General features: G+C 36.0%; 1 protein-coding gene across 2 annotated transcripts in view; it reads left to right on the forward strand.

Moving 5' to 3' along the window:
* The first annotated feature begins 2,667 nt into the window (after positions 1-2,667).
* Nipbl (NIPBL cohesin loading factor) overlaps positions 2,668-21,337 on the forward strand; it is a 182,800-nt gene continuing 164,130 nt past the window's right edge. The window contains exon 1 of one of the 2 annotated variants that reach the window (XM_047556377.1): positions 2,668-3,031. The gene's annotated coding sequence lies outside the window, so the exon portion shown is untranslated. The remainder of the gene's footprint in view (positions 3,032-21,337) is intronic. The other variant, XM_047556376.1, reaches the window with a different exon arrangement.

A 21,337-nucleotide genomic window follows, 5' to 3' on the forward strand; every position in this document is an offset into this window, starting at 1 on the left:
ATCTGTATATTACTTAAAGCTGTTCTTAAAATTAAAATTAATGGGTAAACCTATAATGAATAGACTATTAGAATAATATAACAATGTTTAATTAATATATTAATAGTTGTAATATATCTCCCCAGACTGTCTTTTCTTGTTCAAAAAATTAGTAAACAAAACATGAAAATTTGTAATAGCATAACCAGACACTTATATAGCTTCTAGTTTACTGGTACATTTACTTAGTTTAATTTAAAAAACTTGGTTTTCCAGATATTAGGAAACAGAATTTCTCACATTTTATAGTCTTAAAAAATAATTTTCAAATAATGTATTGTTATACCAGGTGCCACAAGGTAAGTAAATGTAAATAAACAGCAAACTAAATGGTGTATTCAAATATCTGACCTCAGCTGTGACTGAACTTTTTCTTCAGAAGAAACTTAAATCTCTCTAGCTTTTGCTTTGCTTGACAACATAAGTAAGTAGTAGCCATATGTGATCCTTTATATATGGTCTCTAGCCTCAGAAGCACACACCTTTTGAATCACAGTGCCTGGCACACATTTTGTGTCCAATGAGGACTTGCTGAATGAACTTCTCCAGTAGTGCTGGATCTGGGCCGAGCCAAACAAATTCTCAAACTTTAGTTCAGTGAAATAGCATGCATTTTCCAAAAAAGATGGCAGACAGGATGAAGAATGCAGTTTGTGAGACCCAAGAAACAAAATAAATTGAATTAGCACAGTATGGAAATGATCACAGGATCTCCTAAACACGGTTCTCTAGCATGCCTATTTACAAAGACCTAAAATCAAATAATTATCACGTTTGTGGGCTTCTGGTGTTGAAGCGGGCTTTCAAATATCTAGAAGCGATCGCTTTTTTCCCGAACTCTATAATAAGCTTCCATTTTCTCCCTAAATATTGTTTCCAGTTTTCACCATCTTTCATAAACTTCTCTACAGCATATAAATGTTAGGTATATGTAAGTACTTATTACGGGATAGAACGCAGAAATAAGGCGGAAGGGTGTAAAAGCATCCATCGTGTGGCATCATAATCCTAACACCAGCGGAGAAAAAGAAAACCTCGTGTCCTCCTGGAGCTCAACAATATACTGGGGAAAGACAATAAGATAAGCAAAGAAAGATCCTAGTGTCCGAAGGATAAAGCGAGAAAGGAGGCAGGGAAATCTGTCGTTTAAATAGTAGCCCCGGAAGCACCGAGGTGACTTTTGAGCAGAACCCTGAGGATAAGGAGAGAGACCTATGGATGCTTGGGAAAGAGAGCCGCAGCCACGGCAGCAGAGGCGGGTCCCTCCTGCCCCCCACCGCGCAGGCCCCTGCGGGCCGAGGTCAAGGCTTTGCCAGTTAGGCCCCCACGGTCGCGATGGGAAGCGACGGCTGTAACTGGGGCAAAGGAACCGCAAGGTCTCAGTCCCCTCCGTGACTTCGGATGCAAAGGCGTAACCTGCAGGCGAGTTACCCCTGCTTTGAGGGCGCTGACATGTATAAACACAATTAACTTGACTGCGCCGAATTCCCTGAGATGACACATTTCGTCCTGTTTAAAACCCGCTTACCTACTGCACTTTTTACCTGAAGCATAGCCCCCTTTTCATTTACACAAAAAACGAAACAGAGATCTGCGGCAAGATGCAGGGACTTCTTGTTTTACAACAGACTACAACGGGTACGGTATGTACGTATGATCACATTTTGTACTCCAGCCTTGTCCAGTGCCTCCGTGTTTCCCACAGAGGAAACCGTCTGAAGTCCGCCGGCCGCGGCCCGCCGGCCGCCCGCGCGCTCCCTGCGCTCAGCTCCACCCACACCTGGACGCGGAGCCGGGAGTCGGCTCCGCCGCACGCCGCTCCTCGCTGGCACAGCGTCGCCTACAGGCCTTAGCCCGACTGTTAGGGAGGAATCAAAACCACCGACAAAAAGCAAGTCCGCCAGCCGACTGCATATTTCCAGAAATAAATGCATCACGAACACGATTCCAACTCAATCCAACTGGGAGTCTTCTTCGCCTTCAAGGACTGCATCCTTGCACCGCAGAAATAACACACGGCGGGCGCAAAGTCTGGCCTCCCGGAAAGGGAGAAGGTATACGATACATCCATCCACCCGACTGCAGGCACACCACTTAAAAAATGCACCAGAGCCATCGAATCGCCGGCGTCCTCTGCTTGGTTGCCCGAAGCTCGGCTCCCTACAGCTAATGACGCCAAGCAGGGACACAAGCGCGGTCTTCACCCGCCGCCGCCCGCGGCCTGGGAGGCCCTCTGGGCCTGAGCGCCCCCACGCAAACGACCACCGCCGGACTCGGCCTCCTGGAAAATAAAGCCCGTGAGAGCCGGCCCCCGGGCCGCAGCGCAGACGCCGCCCCGCAGGATCGATAGTACGAACTACATCCACAGCCGCCCAGAGGAGCAGGGCGCAGAGACGAGCTGCTGCCTCCGGGCTCCTGGTCCCGGCCGGACTCGGGTGCTGCACGGCGCGGCGGAGACGCGAGCCCAAGTGGCGGCGGCGGCGGCGGCGGCGGCGGTGGCGGAAGTGGAGTGGGGAAGAGGGGGTGGTTGTTAGTGTTTGGCGCCGGCGGAGGGAGTCATTCCTGCAGCTGCACTTCCGGTCGGCATTTTGTTCTGAGAGGGAGAGACGGAACGAGAGAGAGACACACACAGGGCTCCTTCCCCCCGCCCTCCCCCCCCTCCCTCCGTCGGTACCGACTCACCCGACACCACCAAGCCGCAGGGAGGGACGCCCCCGCCGACAGGAGGATTGGTTCCCGGGCCCGTGGCGATGCCCCCCCGGTAGCTCGGGCCCCTGGTCGGGTGTTTGTGAGTGTTTCTATGTGGGAGAAGGAGGAGGAGGAGGAAGAAGCAGCGATTTGTCTTCTCGGCTGGTCTCCCCCCGGCTCTACATGTTCCCCGCACTGAGGAGACGGAAGAGGAGCCGTAGCCACCCCCCCTCCCGGCCCGGATTATAGTCTCTCGCCACAGCGGCCTCGGCCTCCCCTCGGATTCAGACGCCGATTCGCCCAGGTAAATTCCTGCTCTTTATTTCGGCGGCGGCGGCGGCGGCGGCGCCAGGTCCTCAGCGTCTCTCCTCCTCGCTCCCCTCCCAGCCGTTTCCTTAGCGGCCCCAGGTCTCTTCCACGGGCGAGTCGAGAGTTCGCTCCTCTCTGGTGGCAGCCGCCCTGGGTGGCGGTGGTTTTGTACCCTTTCCCCGCTGGCTCCGGTGGCGGGGACTGGGCTCCTGCCGGGCGGCCGGGGAGGCGTAGGCCCGGCGGAGAGTGCAGGCCGCGGGCCAGCGGAATCTACTTGAGCTCGGGGATTAGGAGAGCTCCGGGCTGAGCGGAGCGACTGCTGGTCGGTGACAGGCCTCGCCCGGGAGAGGAGCCGTAGCTAGCGAGGAGGCGGAAACAATACAACTAACAGCAAATGTGCCCCGATCGTCCCCATATTTACAACTTTCCCGGTCCCGGAGTGGGGAACGTCCCAGTGAAACAAACAACCCCCCTTCTTCCCCCTGTGACCCCATGAAGGGAGGAAGTAGTTTCAGTTAGTGAGACAAATGTAAATACTCAGACACGGATACGGTGGTAATTCTTTCTCTTTTAAAAACTTGTTTTGGATGTTGGAAAGTTAATAAAGACTTATTTTCTTTTTGAAAGAATTAGATCGTCCACATGAATATTTAATGTAGAAAACCACAGTGTAGTAGACACTACACAATCCCCCCCCCCCCGAGCTTTTTATGTTGTTTGACAGTGTGTGTTGCACATGGACTTTTTATTCAGAGACAAGGATAAAGTACTTGACAGGTTTACTCTGCCACTTTATATTTGTATGCGTTATGTAAGGACAGTTTTAAACGACTATACATAAAACACTCAGGTACTTCCTGACCTAAACGTGTGGAAGCATACAAAGAATTGTAAATGTTCTGAGCATTTTGCCAACAGAAGGATAAAACCAGTTTTTTAAAAAAGGATAGAAATTAAGTTATACTTAAAATCCTTAGGAGGTTAAAAAAAATGTAGAAGGTGCCATCCTTTCATGTCAGGGCAGATCTTCTTGAGGTCCCAGGATTGTCATTGGCTGTTTGTGCCATGATGTTTGACTGTGTAATGAGAGAGGTGTCATTTTAATAGGTCAAATGTATCTGTAAATGCTGGAGAAAAATATCAGTTCTATCTTAACAAGTTCTAGTTCACGAGTAAGTTAAGTGTTTAGAGTCTGTTTATGGAGGTCTTGGTAATGTAGGTTGTGGTAAGGGGGAAAACTCTAATTTAAAAGCCCTCAGTCATACAAATTGCCTAGAAAAATGCATGTACCTCTGTTAGTCTCATTTGATACTTTGTTTCATATTCGCTGAAGGAAAACTCTCATTGGTTAAAATGAAGCAACACTGCTCAATAAAGTCCCTTGTTTTACTAGTGGGTGTTACATTGGTTCAAATTTTTTGTGTCTTATTAAATTTTTATTGTCACTGTAGAATAAGTAACTTTTCTGGAGGTTATTTTTGAGTTTAGCATCCTGCTCACAATAAATTGTTCCACATTTCCTACAAACGAACGGATAAATGTTAAAAAGAGTGAAGTTAATATAGCTGTCACGTACTGGGCATGTTTTTAATGCTATAAATCCGTGTAGTAGTCAGTAGCGTGTCCGTGATTTGTATTGGTCAGGGAGCAGTTTGAATTTTAAAAAGCCTGAAGCTCCTGCTGAGCCCCAATCCCGGCCTCCCTCCCTCCCACTAATCTCCCATTCCTGTCTTTGTGCTGCCTGCTCCTGTTAGACACTGTTTGCTACGGGGCCTCAGGCCTACAGCGGGTGGGGGGTTTGCGGGTGGGGGGTTTGCCAGGGAGGGAATGCAGAGAGGAACACTTCTCGTCTTCAGAAAACAGAGGGTTGGGTTTGGGGAGACTGGGGCGGGTAGGGGCTTCTTATAAATGTTTAAAAAGCCCTCATATGTTCCTGTGATCGTCTTTACAACTTTTATTTAATTAAAATACTGAGATGTGTGTCAAGGGATGAACATATTTCCACTAAAGAAAATGCAAAGAGTTCTTGCTTAGTTTTCATCAACAGAAACAACTTGTTTTTAGAGTTTTATAGTTAAAAGGAGCCCTGTGCATATTTTTGAATCAGTGTGTTATCAGTTTATAGAATTGATTTTTTTTTTTCCCTTAAGACTTTGGAATTATGGTTCATTGGTTCCTCTTATTTTATTTTCCCACTTCTACATATTTAAAATTTGTAAGTAGTACAGGTTGTGTGATAACTTTCATTAAGATAACAAACATTTCTTCAAATTACATTTGAAAATATTTTTGATTTGGTGCAATGCAATTAAATAGGTCATTTTTAAAGGTGAAAACTCAAAACCTAAACTTGAACTCTAAATCTTTGATAACATGGTGAGAGAGAATAATTTGTTTCATTGTGGATTACAGTTTGTTTTACTTTTGCTGTATTGGTCGAGCTATTCACCACTGGTTAATCTTATATTTTCATTCACCACTGGTTAATCTTATATTTTCATTTTTTGAAAAGTCAGTTAAAAAGAGGCAACCATTAAGTGTTCCCAGTAATGTATAAAGTGTTCTTAAAATTCTAGTTACTGTTTTTGGAGAAATATTTACTAATGTACCTAAAGGAAATCTCATGAATGTGTTTTCTCTTGAGTCTGCAGTTACCATAACTTACATAACTTGAAAGCAGTTTTAAATATTGGAAATCTAGTGAATTAATGTCAAACATTAAATACTTATTTGTTTCAGTGCTTTGAGAAGTATATATAGGATGCTTCCTTTTTAAAGCCATTCAACTTTGTTTACTAAAGTTGATTGAGTTTTTGAATATTACTGACTGAGCCTTAAAAAAGAAAAAAAATTGTAGAAAAATGACAATTTAAAATTATTTTGAGGGATGAAAAATGAAAGCTTTTAACATGGTAGTAGACACTTCTGGTTCTGCGACAGTAATTACTAAGTTTAAAAAATATTCTGAGCAAAGATATAACAATTCGAACACAAAGTTTTCTCTTTTTTGTAACTGGACTGCCCAATTCAAACATACTTGCTAAGGCTTCTTAAACTAACTTTATATTTAATTTTTGGTACCAATCCATCATCAAATTGTTGTAGAAACACCATAACCAACAGTATTGGATTTTGACATGGCCTGTTGTGATATTTTTTATTTTTTCAAAATAAGATGCATAATTAATAATAGAGTAAATAAAAACTAAGTTTGAGTTTTTTATAATTGCATTTAACTGTCCTTTTGAGTGATTGGGAGGTATGGAGTAAGTAAAATTCCTTTTAGGGAAATGTAGCTTTTATTCTGTTTAACATGTTTATTTGCCATAAAATACATAGGAAATTTCTGTCTAGGTACCTTTATAGAAGTCTGATAATTAACTGTTTAGTTGAAGATGCTTATTTTAATATCCTAAGCATAGTAAGTTGACTTTGATGATTTGTGGTCTTACAGCCTTTAAAAATCTTTTAAAAATTCACTTTTTAAGCACTTTTTCCTGTTTCCAACAGTTGTCATTTATAACTTTGCATTTTTAATTGGTCCCTTTTCAAGGTGATCTGAGTCCATTTATAAATATTCTCAAATCCTGTGAGAGAAGTGACCAGCATGGTTTCTATTTTTTGATAAAAAACTTGACAGAGTCTATGTGATTTGTGTAGGTTCTTATAGTGAGTCAGTTGAAGAAGGAATTTTCTGACATTAATTCTTTTTTAGATTATGTTCCTTTAAGAAATGTCTGAGCTCTGATTTTGTAACTAGGTATTGCTGAGTGCTAACACTAATACCATTTGTGACTTTTTCAATTATCTGAATTCAAGATACTTTTGCATTTTTTAAAAAAGAGGGATGATATCTGTTTGCTTGTATTTTCCTCGTATTAAAATAGTACTTTTACATTAGAAAACCTGAACTTGTGTTTGGTGTTTAAATGATTGCTTTTATTTATATATGTCCCTACTAAAGAATGTAGTGATTAACTATATTTGTAGTAGACAGTATGTAAAAGTGTCCTGAAACATTTGGTTTTGCAAGTTTTCTTTTAAAAAATTACTTGAGTAGAATTACAGTGTTTCTAATTGATTTTTAAAACAACTTTTAAAACCAGGTATCTTAATTTTAGGTCCTTATTTATAATTTTAAGGAGAATTTTATGTGCCTAGAATATTTTACCCAATTAAGTAATAAAAGTGATTTTAGATACTTGTTTTGGTGTAAATCTGGAGTCAATTTTAATGAATTGAGTTTTGTGAGATTGTATTTTATTTTATTGTATTTTATTGTATTTTATTTTAAGGCATATCGCCTTCTCTTCCCAAAGTGATATTAGAAGGGTTATTTCAGGATATACCGTTGCCAGTTAAGATTTTGCCCCATAAAGTTTGAGGGCATATTATTTGCTAGGAATTATTTTAAGTATGCCCCCCGTAATATTACCTCATTTAATTCTTGCAGCCCATGAGTAGAAAGAGTTATTAACCACGGTTTACAAATGAAGGAGACAGGTTGGAAAGCTTTAGGAAACTGCCTGCTAGTCTTATAGTTAGTAAATAGTCTGATGTACATTTGTTCTTAAGGATTTCAGGGTTCTACATTTCTAATTTAAATAAAATCTTACTATTCCTTTGGTTGCTCAGTTGATTGGCTTACTTGTCATTTAGTCAGAGATTACATACTCAGGCAAAGAAGCTGGAATAGAATTCAGGCTATATGTCTTGGAGATAATTAAATTTTTGAAATCAGAAATCTTTACTATCTTTTTATTAAGTTGTCTGTGAATTTTTTACTTAATGTTTTTTATATGCATCTATTTTTAGGGAGAATTCAGCTTTACAAAATGATTTCATTCATGATCAATTGTAGTGTAGTAGGTGAATCAATAAATTAGCACAACTAATAACTTTTTAAATTTCAATATTTATATAGCCAAAGAATTTTGATCCTTTCAAAGCAATCAACTTGGGAGGTTGTATACTGATTCCAGAGCTGTTGCCATTGCATAATAACCTTATGGGAAACCCTTTTGTGATTACCTCTTAGAATAATTGATGTAGTCCTTTACTTATCCTATTATGAATCTTTGTTTTTGGAGGTGAATTTGAGTTTTTAAATATAGTAAGAAAATTAGGATTTAATAAAATCTTTTTTGTTAGACATAGTATTCAGTGCTTTTACATTTGTAATATATAATGTCATTGAGTGATTTCATGTGCCAGGTACTTACATGAATTTTCTCAATTCTTCAACATACAGTATAAGGGTATGTCTATGATAAAACTGACTCACTGGAATGATTAAGTGACTAGCCCAAGGTCACACAGCTAATAATTGCAAGAAAGTGGATAATGGACTCCAGAGTTGGTGCTTTTACTTGGTAGCCTTTACCACTATACTGTGTATCACGATTTGAACCTCCCAGCTACCCAGTGTGTTCTTGTTTTGCAGATAGGGAAATTAAAGCTCATCACGTCCAAGAAGCTTGTCCTGAGTGGCAAATCTAGCAATCTAGATAGAATTCCAATTCAAATATGTTTGATTCTAAAACACTTCTAGTCTTCCTGTTCTACTACCCTGTCTCTTTGAGATTTATCATACAAATTTTGACTCAAAAGATGTTTGGTTATAAAGTAAACAGACTGTTGTTCTTGTGTTTCTTACAAAGAGATCCTCAAAAAGTTTTTTTAGTTTTTGGTGTTTTGGGAATCTAATCCAGAGCCTCATGCATGCTAAGCATGACCTCTGTCTCTGAGCTATCTATATCCCTAACCCTCTCAGAATAATTTAAAAAGAGGAACTCTGTAACGTTTGTTCAGTTATAGCTAATTTGTTATTCAATTGTAGTCTTTAAAAATTTTTAAGTCTATCTAATGTATTTTTGTACGATATGCTTTTAAATAAAATTTATATTTAAATATATACACTAGAATATAGTAAATGAATATATCAACAAAGTACATAACTTTAGAATATTGGATAAATTCACTTTATTTTCATGACTTTATTGTGATTATTCATTTACTTTTTCTGATAGTGTTAAGCTTAAAAGAATCCCCCCCAAATACATTAATTTTTAAAAATAACTCGTGTAGGTAAATTGCTTTGCCATCTTATATGTGTGAAAATATCTTGAACACAGATACACCAAACTCCTTTAAAGTTTTCATTTGTGTATATTTGTCTTTTGTCAGAAAGGAAACATCTTTTAAGCACACAGAAACATGAAATTGTCAGTATTAATTTATTAAATTTTACCTTTCTTGAGAAATTCAGAAGCTGTGACAAATTTTGAAATGCTGGATTTCTTTTGTTAGGGTTAACATATTTAGGTCACTTGTCTTCTCAATTTTAATGAATTGTGCAGTCTTGAGCAGATGAAATGCATATTTATTTTTATATGATCATTATTTTAAAAAATACATGTTGAAGATAACTTTAACAGTGCTCAAAACACTAATAAATTATTGAAATTCAGATTACAGTTTATTTTTAAAATATCCTTATGATTAACATTTACGATATTTAATTTGTTAATCAGAAAACAAAAATGTCCTTCCTAGCTAAGAAATACATCATTGTTTTTTCTCAACACGGGGTTGTCGTACAATCCTTTCAGTATTTTAAAACTTACTTTTACTTGTCTTCTATTTGATAGAATTGTGGGTTGCCAAAGTTAACTAAAGAAATGTATCATCTGAGTGTAGGCTATATGTAATTTAGTTTTCCCTCATTGATGGCCAAGTTGAAATTTTATATGGGTTTGAATTGAGGATAGGTATTCAGTATTATTAATACTATTATTAATAATACTGGTATTATTAATACTATTCTTACGGTATTATTAATACTATTCTTAAAAAATTGTTGCACATGAAAAAAACGTTTTCACTCTGTTAATTCTTATGCCTCAGAAGGCTCTTAACGTTAAAAGTTGAAACGTAATGGCCTAAACACTGTTGATATCATTGTTTCCCTTTTGAGAAAGGAATCAGATATACAGTATTTATCCCATAACCTCCCTCAGGTTATTCTGACTTACATGATATATAGCTCTACTAATTCTTTTGTTCTTTCCCTTTTCTTAAGTTGCTCTCCCTTTCTCTGTCCATTTCCATTTCATCTTTATCTTTCCCTAACTGAATTTTTACATAGCATGTGAAATATGGGTGTGTGTTGTTGTCGTTGTAGTTAATGTGAATGGTCTTGTTATGTGTTACTTTCCCTGATGAAATCTAGAGCAATTTGAAAGACCTTATGTTCTGAGATCTTTATGAATTCAAAATACAGCTGATGAGGGACTGGAGTTGTGGCTCAGTGGTAGAGCGCTTGCCTAGCAAGTGTGAGGTACTGGGTTTGATTCTCAGCACCACATAAAAATAAATAAATAAAATATAGGTGTTGTGTCCATCTACAACTAAAAAAAATAATTTTTAAAAATAATCTTAAAAATACTGCTGGTAAAAAAAGCATGGACATTAACCATGAAAATGTAAATTTACATAGCATTCCTACCTTTTTTCTATGGGCATGCATTACTTTTCAAAATGTGTCTTCAAGTGCCAGAAATTTTTTTGTAAGGAGAAAAGTAAAGCATAGTTTCCATGATCACTTATTCCATTTTAGCATTTGTGCAGTTTATTACTTATATTTCTTGATCAAATAATTTGTTCCTATGTCTATCAGCCATATAGTACTTGTCCTGTTTTAGCTATACAGTAAACTTTTGTTGAATTGATTATTTCAAATTGAGCTGTAGATTTCGTGATATTTCCTCCTCCTCCTTTTTTTTTTTTTTTTTCTTTTTCCCACACAGTGCTAGGGATAGAACCCAAAGATCTTTGGGATTCTAGGCATGTGGTCCACCACTGAATATCCCCACCTCTATGTGATATTCCTTACATATATATCTCTAAGATTAGTGGATGACAAGTATATTTCTGTTAACTTCAAAATATAATTTTCTTAATGTAGGTATGTCCTTGGGTCCTCTTACCTTTGGAGTAAGAATGTTTTATTTACCTATATACACCTAACAGTAAAACATTTCCTTTTTAGCTGTTAGGACTATGAATTATAGGAAGGGTTTTTGTTGTTGTTGTTGTTGTTCTGGTCTTTTGATATAATTGAGTGTAAGATACTTGGGTTTATTTCAGGAAGATAGGTATCTAATACTATGTTTTATCTGAAGATTTATTATAATTTTAAACATTTTTCTAATTTAAGTATAATATATAATAATACAGATAAGTTAATGAGAAATATATTACAGCACATGAAAATAGTGATTAGATGACTATTTAAAAAATTTATCAGGTTGATTGAAATATGATTTATGTAGTAAAATTTATTCTTTTAGATGTTCAGTTAGATGAGTTTTGACAAACATACATAAAATCTTGCAACTCTTATCACCACAGTTAAAAATTTTTCATTACCCCCAAAAGTTCCCTTGTGTCCCTTTGTAAACGGTTTCCTATCTCTACCGCAGCCCATAGCAGCCTGATCTGATTTCCGTCCCTATGGTTTGCCTTTTCTAGAATGTGGTATAAATGGAATCGTATAGTAGCCAGCCTTTTGTGTCTGGTTTCTTTCAATTAGCAAAAGTCTTTTGAGAGTCATTCATGTTGCATATATCAGTAGTTTGTTGGTGACTAAAATTTTTTAGATTACATTTTGAAATTGTATTTAATATACTACTTGATTCCGAGTATTATTAAAAATAGTACTTTTAATAGCCTTAACATATTTCTTTCAGAGCTTAGCATCTGCCTTTTTAAACATTTTAATTGCCAGTTTTATCCTTTACCTGCCAAAATCTAGTATAATTGGCATTATTATTATTATTATTATTATGGTGCTGGGGATAGAACCCAGGGACTTGTGCAAGCAAGGCAAGCACTCTACCAACTGAGCTATATCCCCAGCCCTTGGCTTTATTATTAAGTGGCATTTATTTGTATTAGTAAATGCTGTTAGGTTTAAGTGCTCTACCAAGCAGGTGAATTAGACAGTGCCTCTTTTTCATTATAGTTAAAATAGATAGCATTGTGTATTTTTTAACATTTAGTATGTAGAGACTAGAACAAGAAATAAGGGATGGTATAATTAACCCACTTAAAAAATTGATTCAGCCAGGCACTGTGGCACACACCTGTAATCCCATTGGCTCAGGAGACTGAGGCAGGAGGATCTTGAGTTCAAAACCAGCCTCAGCAACTTAGTGAAGCACTTAGCACTCAGTGAGACCTTGTCTCTAAATAAAATATAAAAAAGGGCTGGGGATGTGGCTCAGTAGTTAAGCACCCCTGGGTTTGTTCAATCCTCAGTACCAAAAAGAAAAAAGAAAAAAAAAATTGAGTTCACATTTTGTTTTAAGAGTTTATTTAGTGTTTGTAAATTTATGCTAAAAGTACAGCATGGATTATAGTGAGGAATAGTCATAGCCCCTCTCATAATGATTAAAGTTGGAGAAGCAGTGCTCTTTAATGAAGAGGAAGGGATGTAATGAGAAAAGAGCTATATTCTGCTCATTTTATTTGACACACCCCCCATTCGCTTTTTGAAAAAGTTCTCTCTCTCAGGTTTAGGGATATTCTCCTCCTGCTACTCCCCTATGTCCTTGACCTTTCCTTTTATATTCTTTGCCAAAAAGAATTCTTCCTCCTCTGTCTATCCTTTAAATATCTGTATTCCCAAGGTGATTTTTCAGACTTAGTTCTGTTCACTCTCCCTGTTGATCTCATTTATTCACATGACTTATTACATGCTACCTGTGTGCCGATGACTCACAAATCTGTCTGCTGAATGTATTTCTCTCCTGAATCCCGGATCCAGCTATCAACCAGGCACCTCCATTGTACTAGAAATTCAAAACTGAGCTCCTTCTTCAGTTCTCTTTTATTTACTCCTACCCAAAAAGAAATTATTCTTAAAAATATGTGAAGTAATTTAATGTTTCTTCCTTCAACTGATTGCCTAAACTAGAAATTTGGGATAATCCTTAACTCACTCTTACTGTACCGCCAATCACGTTGTTCACAATTTTTGACTTTAGTCATACTTCCCTGAATATCACTTGAATCCATTCCTCCTCTGATGTCTTGAATCTAGAATGTGTGCTTGAACATAAAGCTTGTCAGATGAATGACTTCTACCATTTTAAGAAAGATTTAGATCTAATATAAAAGAAGTATATATTTAGTGTTTGTATACTTTTTGCTTAAATGCTTGGTTTCTGGTTTAAAATCAAGGTGTCATCTTCAGTCACATTTACACTGTTTAGCCTAAATGGAATTATCGTCTATACACTTTTCCATTATATCTAAGATCTAGGGCTTTTGACTTACAGTCCAGTATATCAACTAGAAATTTGCTCAACCTTTATCTTTTTATACTTTGCCTTTTGCAGTTCCACATTTCATGGAAGTGTATGTTCATTTCAGTATTCTTGTGTTTATGTACTCAGAAACAGTATTAAGTAGAGAATAAAATGGGAATGTGGGAGAAAAGATAAAAGGAAAGCTTTTTAACTTTCCCATACTGTAGAAACATGTTTACTGGAATAACATTTTCACTTTAATTGTAGACAACAAAAAACTGAAGAAAATGCTGTGACTTTCAGTTGCTGCTCATGAAAACATTTTTTAGTGACAAGAGTCAAACATATTGTGGTTGTATTACTTGTTTGTGAGTGTGGAAATTATTACTCATCATTTTTATAACTTTATGACATTTCTTCCTTAGATTAAGAAGTTATCCCTTCATCTTCCTATTTGAATAGAGGGGTTTGCTTAGAGTTACTAAAGGTTTAAATAATTCCAAGTATCTCTACTGTGAAGTACATCTTGAAAATCAAAGTAAAGCATTTTCTTCATTATAGAGTTTATGACTGAAGAAACAATATGTGCTATATTTTGCTCTGTGTTAACTACTGTATTTTAGAGTAAGTAGGATCAGTGTAAAGCCAGTTTACAAAAGCTGAAAGGAGACCTCCTCTGGTAGTCATTGTAAGTGGTGGCTTATACATAGTAAGCCCTCAAGAAACAAATGTTGAATAAATGAATTTGAATGTACTTCAGTTTTGGGACAGGACTAATTAGAGAAGATGAGTGGAGCTTGTTAAATATTGAGCAAGTTTTATAGAAGAAAGAAAACATGAAACCCAAAAAAGGTTAGGACAGTGTTGACAGCAAAGAATTGGTGTAGTTTAATTATTATTTGTGTTTGGACAGCTAGGTTTGTTTAGCTAGATAAGTGAAAGGTCTGTGTATAGAAATGTTTTTAATTCTTTCTTCTCTTATTCTTACTCCAGCTCAGCTTCTGGAACCACATATGTAAGTGCTAAGAAACAAAATTGGTAGGTTCCAGGCTAGAATGATCTATATCATCCAGATGTAAATATTAAGAAATTAATCTGGAGGTGTAGGTGAGAAAAAGAGAGAGGTATTTCATATAGCTTTTAATATTTGCCATTTACTCAGAGTTCCTGGTATATTTCAGGGGGCCATTGCACTGTCCCTAGTCTTCAGATGAGGGGGGTCTAAAGACTAGAATTTAAAATGACTTATTTATGATAAACTTGTGACTGGCCTAGGTTGAAGATTACTGTCTGAATCTCTTAATATGTTAACTAGCTGTTGATGCATAGTGCACCTATACTAGTTATCTTACTGTTTTAATGATTCCAGTATTTTCAATTACAAGAAAGTCATTGATATTTTAGCATTTTTAATTAAACTTTTATAGTTCAGTAACTCTCTCTTGATTTTCTTGGAAACCAAAACTACATATAGTTTTCTGGTATTTTTTTAAGACTAAATTATGAAATTTAGAACTAACAAATTTTCAAGAACCTCAGATGTTGAGGATTTCACTTCATTTTTTTTTCATTATAGAAGCAATGTGAAAAAATTACACAGTTTAGAAAGTAGAGAACATATCTGTAATTTCAAATTCTATATTTTTTCTGTGTATTTCAATAAAAATATTTATATGAGTGTACTTATGTTAAATATATATATTCATAGCATAAACATACATACATATATCATGGAGTTATTCATACTTCTATCAGGTGTTTTATTTGTTTTCATTTTTCTCTGTGTAAATAAAGAGGCAGAGAACATCTTTCTATGTAACTTCCCCCTTCTTCCTCTTTCTGTTTTTTTTTTTTTTTTTTAATTCACTTGGAGTAGAATCATGTAATCAGAATTTGGACCAAAAGTTTTGAACATTTATATGGCTCTAATATGTATTTCTGAAAAATAGCTTTACCCTGCCATAATCTTTATTTTCATTCATATCTTAATTTAGTAGCAAATTTATTTTTCTCATTGAATGTACTAATCATATTGATTATTCTTAGGTCATTTAAATGCTCCTCCCCCAACACTGTGACTGTGATCTCTTTTTAGTACATTTTTAACTTCTTGATGATCAGAATTATGGCTTTTCAAACTTTGTATATCTTTCAGAGGTATTATATAGTGAAATTAACCAGGTGACCAGCCAAGTGACATTTGGGCCACTTACTAACCTAAGCTTGTTTCTTCACCTATAAACTGAAGAGGTTCACAGTTTTATGATTTCATGAACTAGACAAAATAAAAGGAAAAAAAATCTAGGTAAAGAAAAGAAAGGAGGGGGCTGGGGTTGTGGCTCAGTGGTAGAGCGCTCACCTAGAACTTGTGAGACCCTGGGTTTGACCCTCAGCACCACATAAAAATAAAATAAAGATATTGTGTTCATATACAAATAAAAAATATACTTAAAAAAGCAAAGAAAGGAATAAGTGCTAGGAAAATAGTGATAGTTAAGGGATCATCAGTCTTTTATTTGCAGAAGGTAGTAAAGAGTTTCTGAATTAAAATGTACTAAAAAAGAAAAGTCAGTTGGCTAGGTAGGATCTGTTATTTAGGATCTGTTATTTATCTTAATATTTGAAATATAAAACATCCAGTTTAATGTGGATATGGTCATGATGTAGTATTCATTCTTTTGGTCATCAGACATTGGCCGTGTCCTGTTTCTCTACTCAGGGACCATTATGTATTAGAAATGGTGAGAGAAAAGACTTTAGCCTACCCATCAAGAATCTTGCAGTCTAATGAAACTAAGATAAATAAAAATCATGTTGTGATATCTAAATGCTGTGATTAAGATAAATAAGGGATGAGAATGTCACTAATTTAGACTAGTGTGTCAAGAAAGTAAATCAACAAAGCTCTCCTAGAGAGATGGTATATAAAATAGGTTTTGAAAGCCATTATTAGTCAGATTCGAGAGCCTATGGCAACAGTTTGATTTTGAAAACTACTAATGGCTTAAATACTAGAGTATAGACTTGAAAAGGGGCACGCCAAAAAGATTTGAAGTTGCAGAAAGGGGCAGAGTAGCCTGCATGCCTGTAGTTCCAGCTGGTTGGCAGGCTGAGGCAGGAGGATTGCAAATTCAAAGCCAGCCTCAGCAATTTAGTGACATCCCATCTTAAAATAAAAAATAAAAAAGGGCTGGAGATGTGGTCCAGAGGTTAAAGTGCCCCTGGGTTTAATCCCTGGTGCCAAAAATATTAAATTAAATTAAATTAAATTAAAAAGATCAAAAGGTTATGATGGGTTCTATGTGTTTTTGTTTGTTTTGTTTTTTAAATTACCAAAGATAACAGTACCATAATTTGCTAACACTGAGTTTTCCAGGATATTGTATATATTACTCTGAACTTCGAATGACAAAATGAATGTTCTTTTATGACTATTTTCTGTTGTGCAATGCCTCCTAGGTTTTCCTGGTATATTCATTTTTCAAAATTAATCTCAAGACTGCCCCTTCATTTAGTATTATACTAACTTATGAAATCTTATAGTGAGAACTGTGTTACTTTGTTCATGAGAGTTTTCTCTTTACAATTATAATTAAAGGTATACTTTTAAAATAATTAAAAATGGGGGTAGCTTTTTAGTTGATAAATGTAGGAATAATTTTAAAACTATCACACTGATTTATCAAAAAAATTGACCAGATCAAATAACTGTCAAAATGAAAATCAGTACTTTCCTAGGACCTAAGTACATTTAAGCATATTTACTTTTAGGCATATGTACTTTAGATGCCAGGTAAATTTATGAAGATTTTCCTTAGCTGTTCCCTTAGACCTTTCAATCATTCAACAAGAATTATTTAAATAACTGCTATATAATCAGCAATGAATACCAGGCATTTAATGGTAGGACTCTTTCCCCCCCCCCCATGTTCCCTCCTAAATTTTACATGCTGTCTAAAGGATCCCTCTATTTATTCTGTTCTGTAAAAATACCATCTGCAAGGTATAAAGGAATGAGGAATCATGTGAGCAGAGTTATTAAAGAATAAGAATTAACAATAGTGATATGTTTAGTTCTGAATAATGGAGGGGCAATTGTTGGATACTAGAGGGGACATAGATTTGAGGAAAGTAAAGTAGCAGATACTGTAAATGCAGCAATACATAGAATTATGATCCGAAATTGTGAACTGACTGATCTGTTCCTGAAAGTGTCTTGTATTTAAAAATTATCCTCTAAAGCTGATTTGTGTCTTGTATCTTAGATATACACTACTTAAAAGTAACTCGGATACTTACTGTAGTTCTTAGCAAACATCTGTTATTTTTGTTAGTTGACAGCTTACTTTCTAAGTGTGATTTGAGGAAAACTATTATTGTTAATTGTATTTCCAAATAGAAATTTGCTAATGTGTGATATTCTGATGGGGTATTTGGAAGGAAGGTATTTGATAAAAAGCAAAGAAAATGTAATCAAATAAGCTTAAGCTAATCTGGTATTAAAATATTATAAGTTATCCTTCACTAATACAACTTAGCTATTTACTCTAGATCAAGTATTCCAAGTAATAACTACCTAGATGAGAAACTTGATTTAACTCATGTTTAATATCTAGAGATAATTATACCTCTAAAAATGTGGTATTGTAGTATACTCTCATGTGTGTATGGTAGTATACTTAATATGCAAAATATATTCAAATATATAAATATATCCACTATATTTGATAACTCATGTTGTATTTTCTTGACTTACATCTTTTAACCAAAACATGTACCTCCTTTTTTTCTCTTCCAGTCCAAGTCCTACCATCTTTCTAGGAATTTTTTTTTTTTTCTGGGTGCTGGGGATCGAACCCAGGGCCTTGTGCTTACAAGGCAAGCACTCTACCGATTGAGCTATTTCTCAGCCCCTACGTTTGTTTTTTGTTTGTTTGTTTTGTCTTTCTGGGGGAGTTGGCATATCAGAATCATCTTATGATTTTTTTTTCAAGATTAAAATCCTTTCCCCCTTTTTTCCTGCCCTATTTCATGTGATTTTTTTCATGTTCTGATTATATGTTATGCTGATTTGTCACATTTTTCCTATTGTATATCAAGCCTTGGATTCTTTTCTTTATTTATTTTCACAGTACTGGGGATTGAACCCAGTGGCACTCTGTCATGGAGCCACATCCCTTTCTATTTATTTTGAGACAAGTTTTTACTAATTTTCTCAGGCTAACCTCAAATTTGCAATCCTCCTGCCTCAGCCTCCTGAATTGCTGGAATTATACGCGTGCACGACCATGCCTAGTTTATTTTATATTTACCTTATTTGTCTTACCTTCTCAATTCCAACATAAACTGTTCTGAGGACAAGGTAGGCCTGTGAGGCTTGGTAAAAGTATTTCATCTGGAGTAGGCTCTTAGTAAGCATTTGCTGATAAAATGATGTAGCTCACCTGGACTAGTAGGAAGTTTTGGAAAATATCTCACATTCTCACAAGCCATAAAATTTACTCTGTTAAAGTATTACAGTTCATGTTGGGTGTGGTGGCACATGCCTATAACCCAGCGACTCAAGAGGCTGAGGCAGGAAGGTTGCAAGTTCAAGGCCAGCATCAGCAACTTAGCAAAACCCTATGCAATTTAGCAAGAACCAGTCTCAAAAAATAAAAAGGGCTAGAGTTTCTGTGTTTAATCCCAGGTACCAAAAAAATTTTAAATTTAAAAATTAAAAAAAAAGGAAAGAAAGAAAATTGAAAGGATCAAGCACCAGTGGGTTCAATCCCTAGTACTGCCAGAAGAAAAAGAAATTCAGTGGTTTTTAGAATACAGTAGTTGCCCTTGTGCTTCAAGACCCACATTACATGCCTGAAACCATAGATAATATTAACTATATACTCTATCTTCTTTCCTGTGTATGCACACATGATAAAATTTGATTTCTGAACTAGGCATAGCAAGATATTAACAACAACAATTAAATAGAGTAGTTATAATGATATAATGTAGTAAAAGTTCTCTTTCAAATATCTTCTTGTACTGTGCTCACTCTTATGATGATAGGAGATGATACTTAAAGGAAGGGTATATCCAAATTACCAGCATCACTACTCTTGTTTGGAGACCATTATTAAGTAAAATAAGATTTACTTGAACACAGCAGTGTGGGACAGAATGCTATGGTTTGCAACAACAGGATGGAGAGTGTTTTTCAGAATGGCATAAATGTAAAACTTATTAATATAGTCCTTGGCAACCACCATTCTACTTTTTATTGCTATGGTTTATCCTTATACATATTAGTAGAGTCATACAGTGTGACCTTTTGTGTCTGGTTTCTTTTACTTGGTCTTTTATATTGTAGAATATCAGTACTGCATTCCTTTTTATGACTGAATGATATTCCATTGTATGGATACAGCACATATACTTTGTCAGTTGATGGTCATTGGCCTTTCTTCATCTTCTAGTTATTACAAGTAATGCTGCTATAAAAATTCATGTGCTGTCAGGCACAGTGATGCATGCCTGTAATCCCAGCAAATCAGGAGGCTGAGGCAGGAGGATCATAAGTTCAAGGCAACCTCAGCAATTTAGTTAGACCTTGTCTCAAAATTTAAAATGAAAAGGGATAGGGTAGAGCTCCCCTAGATTTAATCTCCAGTACTGCAGCCAAACAGAATAAAACAACAGCAATAACAAATAACAGAACAAACAAACAAAAAACCCAAACCATTCATGTGCAAGTTTCTATGTGGGTGTGTATCTTCAGTTCTCCTGGGTACATATGAACAACCTATCTAGGCCATATAGTAACTGTGTTTAACTCTTTGAGGAACTACCAGTTTTCCCAAGTGTTCACAACATTTTTACATTTCTGTCAACAGTGTTTGAGGGTTCATTTCTTCATGTTTCCAATTCTCGTTTTAATCTAACTTTGCCCATTTTAAGTTGACTTGTCTGGTATTTTATTGTTGAATTTTAAGGTTTTTATATAAGTCCCTTTCAGATATGTGATTTGCAAGTACTTTTCCCCCATTCAATGAGTTTTCTTGTATGTTTTTCTTTGGTGGCTTATGTTCTGGATGTCATATCTAAGAAACCACTGCTTAATAAAGGCCACAAATAGTCACCCATGTTTGGTTTTAGTTCTTATATTTAAGTCTCTGGGGGCCTGGGGTTGTAGCTCAGTGGTAGAGTGCTTGCCTAGCACAAATGAGGCACTGGGTTTGATCCTCAGCACCATATAAAAATAAATAAATTAAATAAAGGCTAAATTCTAAAAATATTTTTTAAAAAAAGGTCTGATCCATTTTGAGTTTTGCATGTGGTGTGAGATAGAAATTCAACTTCATCCTTCTACATGTACCTCTTCGGTTTTCCATCACCATTTGTTGGAAGTATATTCTCTCAAGATTTAACCATTAAATAATCTTGGCACCCTTATCAAAAATCATTTGCATGTACATGTAAATGTTTATTTCTGGACTCTTGGCTTTACTCCATTGATATGTGTCTTCTTTATACCAGTACTCCACCGTCTTGATTACTGTAACTTTGTAAGGTTTGAAAATGGGAAATGTGAGTCCTCCAACTTAATTCTTTTTTAAGATTGTTTTGGCTATTCTGGGTGTCTTTTTATGTTCATATGAATTTTAGGATCAGTTTGTCAATATTTACAAAATACATAGTTGTAGTTTTGATAGGGATTGTTTTGAATCTATAGATCACTTTGGGGAGTATTGCCCATAACTATCATAGTACTCTAATCCATGAGCATGGGATTGCTTTTCATTTTTTAAGCCTTAAACAATGTCAACATTGTTTTCAGTTATCAGTGTACATGTATTGAACTTCTTTTGTTAAATTTGTTCTTAAGCGTTTTATTTTTTTATTCTATTGCAAATGAATTTGTTTTCTTAATTTCACTTCTGGTTTATTCACTATTAGTATACGGAAGTACAGTTGATTTTTGCATATTGATCTTGTATTGAATCTTG

The sequence above is a fragment of the Sciurus carolinensis genome, chromosome 6, assembly GCF_902686445.1.
Source record: "Sciurus carolinensis chromosome 6, mSciCar1.2, whole genome shotgun sequence".
NCBI classification, from domain to species: domain Eukaryota; kingdom Metazoa; phylum Chordata; class Mammalia; order Rodentia; family Sciuridae; genus Sciurus; species Sciurus carolinensis.